Consider the following 6,267-nt stretch of genomic DNA (forward strand, 5'->3'; position numbering starts at 1 on the left):
AGTGTGGTTATAATAAAACACTTTTTGGTGGTTTTTTTAAGCGTGGTTAAAATAAAACAGTTTTTGGTGGTTATTTATAGCGTAGTTAAAATAAAACAGTTTTTTGTGGTTATTTATAGCGTGGTTAAGATAAAACAGTTTTTGGCGGTTATTATTTAGCGAGGTTAAAATAAAACAATTTTTTGTGGTTGTTTATAGCGTGGTTAAAGAAAACAGTTTTTGGTGGTTATTTATAGCGTGGTTAAAATAAAACAGTGTTTGATGGTTATTTATAGCGTGGTTAAAATAAAACAGTTTTTGGTGGTTATTTATAAAGTGGTTAAAATAAAACAGTTTTTGGTGGTTCTTTGTACGGTGATTAGAATAAAACATTTTTTGGTGGTTATTTATAACGTAGTTACAGTAAAACAGTTTTTAGTAGTTATTTATACCGTGGTTGAAGTAAAACAGATTTTGGTGGTTATTTGTACCATGGTTAGAATAAAAGAGTTTTTGGTGGTTATTTTTACCGCGGTTCAAATAAAACAGTTTTTGGTGGTTATTTGTCCCGTAGTTAAAATAAAAGTTTTTGGTGGTTATTTGTACTGTCGTTGAAATAAAACAGTTTTTGGTTGTTATTTATACCGTGGTTAAAACAAAACAGTTTTTGGTGGTTATTTGCACTGTGGTTAAAATAAAACAGTTTTTGGTGGTTATTTGTACCGTGGTTGAAATAAAACAGCTTTTGGTAGTTATTTATACCGTGGTTAGAATAAAACAGTTTTTAGTGGTTATTGATACCATGGTTAGAATAAAAGAGTTTTTGGTGGTTATTTATACCGTGGTTAAAATAAAACAGTTTTTGGTGAATATTTGTACCATTGTTGAAATAAAAGTTTTTAGTGGTTATTTATACCGTGGTTGAAATTAAACAGTTTTTCGTTGTTATTTGTACAGTGGTTAGAGGAAAACAGTTTTCGGTGGTTATTTATAGCGTGGTTAAAATAAAACAGTCTTTGGTGGTTATTTATACCGTGGTTAAAATAAAACAGTTTTTGGTAGTTATTCATTGAGTGGTTAAAATAAAACAGTTTTTGGTTTTTTATACCGTGGTTAGAATAAAACAGTTTTTGGTGGTTATTTATAGCGTGGTTAAAATAAAACAGTTTTTGGTGGTGATTTATAGCGTGGTTAAAATAAAACAGTTTTTGGTGGTTATATGTACCGAGGTTAAAATAAAACAGCTTTTGGTGGTTATTTGTACCGTGGTTAAAAGAAAACAGTTTTTGGTAGTTATCTATAGCGTGGTTAAAATAAAACAGTTTTTTGTGGTTATTTATACCGTGGTTAAAATAAAACAGTTTTTGGTGGTTATTTATAGCGTGGTTAAAAGAAAACAGTTTTTGGTGGTTATTTGTACCCTGGTTAAAAATAAAAAAGTTTTTGGTTTTTTTTTGTACTGTGGTTAAAATAAAACAGTTTTTGGTAGTTTATTGATTGCGTGGTTAAAATAAAACAGTTTTTGGTTGTTATTTTGTACCGTGGTTGAAATAAAACAGTTTTTGGTGGTTATTTATAGCGTGGTCAAAATAAAACAGTTTTTGGTGGTGATTTATAGCGTGGTTAAAATAAAACAGTTTTTGGTGGTTATATGTTCCGAGGTTAAAATAAAACAGTTTTTGGTAGTTATTTATAGCGTGGTTAAAATAAAACAGTTTTTGGTGGTTATTTATACCGTGGTTAGAATAAAACAGTTTTTGGTGGTTATTTATAGCGTGGTTAAAATAAAACAGTTTTTGGTGGTTGTTTTGTACCGTGGTTGAAATAAAACAGTTTTTTGTGGTTATTTGTACCGTGGTTAAAATAAAACAGTTTTTGGTAGTTATTGATTGCGTGGTTAAAATAAAACAGTTTTTGGTAGTTATTTATAGCGTGGTTAAAATAAAACAGTTTTTGGTGGTTATTTATACCGTGGTTAGAATAAAACAGTTTTTGGTGGTTATTTATAGCATGGTTAAAATAAAACAGTTTTTGGTGGTTATTTGTACCCTGGTTCAAATAAAACAGTTTTTGGTGGTTATTTGTACCGTGGTTGAAGTAAAACAGTTTTTGGTCCTTATTTATAGCCTGGCTAAAATAAAACAGTTTTTGGTGGTTCTTTATACTGTGGTTAGAATAACACAGTTTTGGGTGGTTATTTATAGCGTGGTTAAAATAAAACAGTTTTTGGTGGTTATCTATAGCGTGGTTAAAATAAAACAGTTTTTGGTGGTTATTTATACCGTGGTTAGGATAAAACAGTTTTTGGTGGTTATTTATAGCGTGGTTAAAAGAAAACAGTTTTTGGTGGTTATTTGTACCCTGGTTAAAAATTAAACAGTTTTTGGTGGTTTTTTGTACCGTGGTTAAAATAAAACAGTTTTTGGTAGTTATTGATTGCGTGGTTAAAATAAAACAGTTTTTGGTGGTTATTTATACCGTGGTTAAAATAAAACAGTCTTTGGTGGTTATCTATAGCGTGGTTAAAATAAAATAGTTTTTGGTGGTTATTTATAGCCTGGCTAAAATAAAACAGTTTTTGGTGGTTCTTGATACTGTGGTTAGAATAACACAGTTTTGGGTGGTTATTTATAGCGTGGTTAAAATAAAACAGTTTTTGGTGGTTATCTATAGCGTGGTTAAAATAAAACAGTTTTTGGTGGTTATTTATAGCGTGGTTAAAATAAAACAGTCTTTGGTGGTTATCTATAGCGTGGTTAAAATAAAATAGTTTTTGGTGGTTATTTATACCGTGGTTAGGATAAAACAGTTTTTGGTGGTTATTTATAGCGTGGTTGAAAGAAAACAGTTTCTGGTGGTTATATGTACCGAGGTTAAAATAAAACAGCTTTTGGTGGTTATTTTTACCGTGGTTAAAATAAAAGAGTTTTTGGTGGTTATTTATAGCGTGGTTAAAATAAAACAGTTTTTGGTGGTTATTTATACCGTGGTTAGAATAAAACAGTTTTTGGTGGTTATTTATAGCGTGGTTAAAATAAAACAGTTTTTGGTGGTTGTTTTGTACCGTGGTTGAAATAAAACAGTTTTTGGTGGTTATTTGTACCGTGGTTAAAATAAGACAGTTTTTGTTGGTTATTTATAGCGTGGTTAAAAGAAAACAGTTTTTGGTGGTTATTTGTATCCTGGTTGAAAAAAAACAGTTTTTGGTGGTTATTTGTACCGTGGCTAAAATAAAACAGTTTTTGGTCCTTATTTATAGCCTGGCTAAAATAAAACAGTTTTTGGTGGTTCTTTATACTGTGGTTAGAATAACACAGTTTTGGGTGGTTATTTATAGCGTGGTGAAAATAAAACAGTTTTTGGTGGTTATTTATAGCATGGTTAAAATAAAACAGTTTTTGGTGGTTATTTTGTAGCGTGGTTGAAATAAAACAGTTTTTGGTCGTTATTTGTACCGTGGTTGAAGTAAAACAGTTTTTGGTCCTTATTTATAGCCTGGCTAAAATAAAACAGTTTTTGGTGGTTCTTTATACTGTGGTTAGAATAACACAGTTTTGGGTGGTTATTTATAGCGTGGTTAAAATAAAACAGTTTTTGGTGGTTATCTATAGCGTGGTTAAAATAAAACAGTTTTTGGTGGTTATTTATACCGTGGTTAGGATAAAACAGTTTTTGGTGGTTATTTATAGCGTGGTTAAAAGAAAACAGTTTTTGGTGGTTATTTGTACCCTGGTTAAAAATAAAACAGTTTTTGGTGGTTTTTTGTACCGTGGTTAAAATAAAACAGTTTTTGGAAGTTATTGATTGCGTGGTTAAAATAAAACAGTTTTTGGTGGTTATTTATACCGTGGTTAAAATAAAACAGTCTTTGGTGGTTATCTATAGCGTGGTTAAAATAAAATAGTTTTTGGTGGTTATTTATACCGTGGTTAGGATAAAACAGTTTTTGGTGGTTATTTATAGCGTGGTTGAAAGAAAACAGTTTCTGGTGGTTATATGTACCGAGGTTAAAATAAAACAGCTTTTGGTGGTTATTTGTACCGTGGTTAAAATAAAACAGTTTTTGGTGGTTATTTATAGCGTGGTTAAAATAAAACACTTTTTCGTGGTTATTTATACCGTGGTTAGAATAAAACAGTTTTTGGTGGTTATTTATAGCGTGGTTAAAATAGAACAGTTGTTGGTTGTTGTTTTGTACCGCGGTTGAAATAAAACAGTTTTTGGTGGTTATTTGTACCGTGGTTAAAAGAAAACAGTTTTTGGTGGTTATTTATAGCGTGGTTAAAAGAAAACAGATTTTGGTGGTTATTTGTACCCTGGTTAAAAATAAAACAGTTTTTGGTGGTTATTTATAGCATGGTTAAAATAAAACAGTTTTTGGTGGTTATTTTGTAGCGTAGTTGAAATAAAACAGTTTTTGGTGGTTATTTGTACCCTGGTTGAAATAAAACAGTTTTTGGTCGTTATTTGTACCGTGGTTGAAGTAAAACAGTTTTTGGTCCTTATTTATAGCCTGGCTAAAATAAAACAGTTTTTGGTGGTTCTTTATACTGTGGTTAGAATAACACAGTTTTGGGTGGTTATTTATAGCGTGGTTAAAATAAAACAGTTTTTGGTGGTTATCTATAGCGTGGTTAAAATAAAACAGTTTTTGGTGGTTATTTATACCGTGGTTAGAATAAAACAGTTTTTGGTGGTTATTTATAGCGTGGTTAAAATAAAACAGTTTTTGGTGGTTATTTGTACCGTGGTTAAAATAAGACAGTTTTTGGTGGTTATTTATAGCGTGGTTAAAAGAAAACAGTTTTTGTGGTTATTTGTACCCTGGTTGAAAAGAAACAGTTTTTGGTGGTTATTTTGTAGCGTGGTTGAAATAAAACAGTTTTTGGTGGTTATTTGTATCGTGGTTGAAGTAAAACAGTTTTTGGTCCTCATTTATAGCCTGGCTAAAATAAAACAGTTTTTGGTTGTTCTTTATACTGTGGTTAGAATAACACAGTTTTGGGTGGTTATTTATAGCGTGGTTAAAATAAAACAGTTTTTGGTGGTTATCTATAGCGTGGCTAAAATAAAACAGTTTTTGGTTGTTATTTATACCGTGGTTAAGATAAAACAGTTTTTGGTGGTTATTTATAGCGTGGTTGAAGTAAAACAGTTTTTGGTCCTTATTTATAGCCTGGCTAAAGTAAAACAGTTTTTGGTGGTTCTTTATACTGTGGTTAGAATAACACAGTTTTGGGTGGTTATTTATAGCGTGGTTAAAACAAAACAGTTTTTGGTGGTTATCTATAACGTGGTTAAAATAAAACAGTTTTTGGTGGTTGTTTTGTACCGTGGTTGAAATAAAACAGTTTTTGGTGGTTATTTGTACCGTGGTTAAAATAAGACAGTTTTTGGTGGTTATTTATAGCATGGTTAAAATAAAACAGTTTTTGGTGGTTATTTTGTAGCGTGGTTGAAATAAAACAGTTTTTGGTCCTTATTTATAGCCTGGCTAAAATAAAACAGTTTTTTGTTGTTCTTTATACTGTGGTTAGAATAACACAGTTTTGGGTGGTTATTTATAGCGTGGTTAAAATAAAACAGTTTTTGGTGGTTATCTATAGCGTGGTTAAAATAAAACAGTTTTTGGTGGTTATTTATAGCGTGGTTAAAAGAAAACAGTTTTTGGTGGTTATTTGTACCCTGGTTGAAAAAAAACAGTTTTTGGTGGTTATTTGTACCGTGGCTAAAATAAAACAGTTTTTGGTCCTTATTTATAGCCTGGCTAAAATAAAACAGTTTTTGGTTGTTCTTTGTACTGTGGTTAGAATAACACAGTTTTGGGTGGTTATTTATAGCGTGGTTAAAATAAAACAGTTTTTGGTGGTTATCTATAGCGTGGTTAAAATAAAACAGTTTTTGGTGGTTATTTATACCGTGGTTAGGATAAAACAGTTTTTGGTGGTTATTTATAGCGTGGTTAAAAGAAAACAGTTTTTGGTGGTTATTTTTACCGTGGCTAAAATAAAACAGTTTTTGGTCCTTATTTATAGCCTGGCTAAAATAAAACAGTTTTTGGTTGTTCTTTATACTGTGGTTAGAATAACACAGTTTTGGGTGGTTATTTATAGCGTGGTGAAAATAAAACAGTTTTTGGTGGTTATCTATAGCGTGGTTAAAATAAAACAGTTTTTGGTGGTGATTTATAGCGTGGTTAAAAGAAAACAGTTTTTGGTGGTTATTTGTACCCTGGTTAAAAATAAAACAGTTTTTGGTGGTTTTTTTTACCGTGGTTAAAATAAAACA

Source organism: Pavona decussata, unplaced genomic scaffold (assembly GCF_977016875.1).
Source record: "Pavona decussata unplaced genomic scaffold, jaPavDecu1.1 SCAFFOLD_87, whole genome shotgun sequence".
Classification (NCBI taxonomy): Eukaryota; Metazoa; Cnidaria; class Anthozoa; order Scleractinia; family Agariciidae; genus Pavona; species Pavona decussata.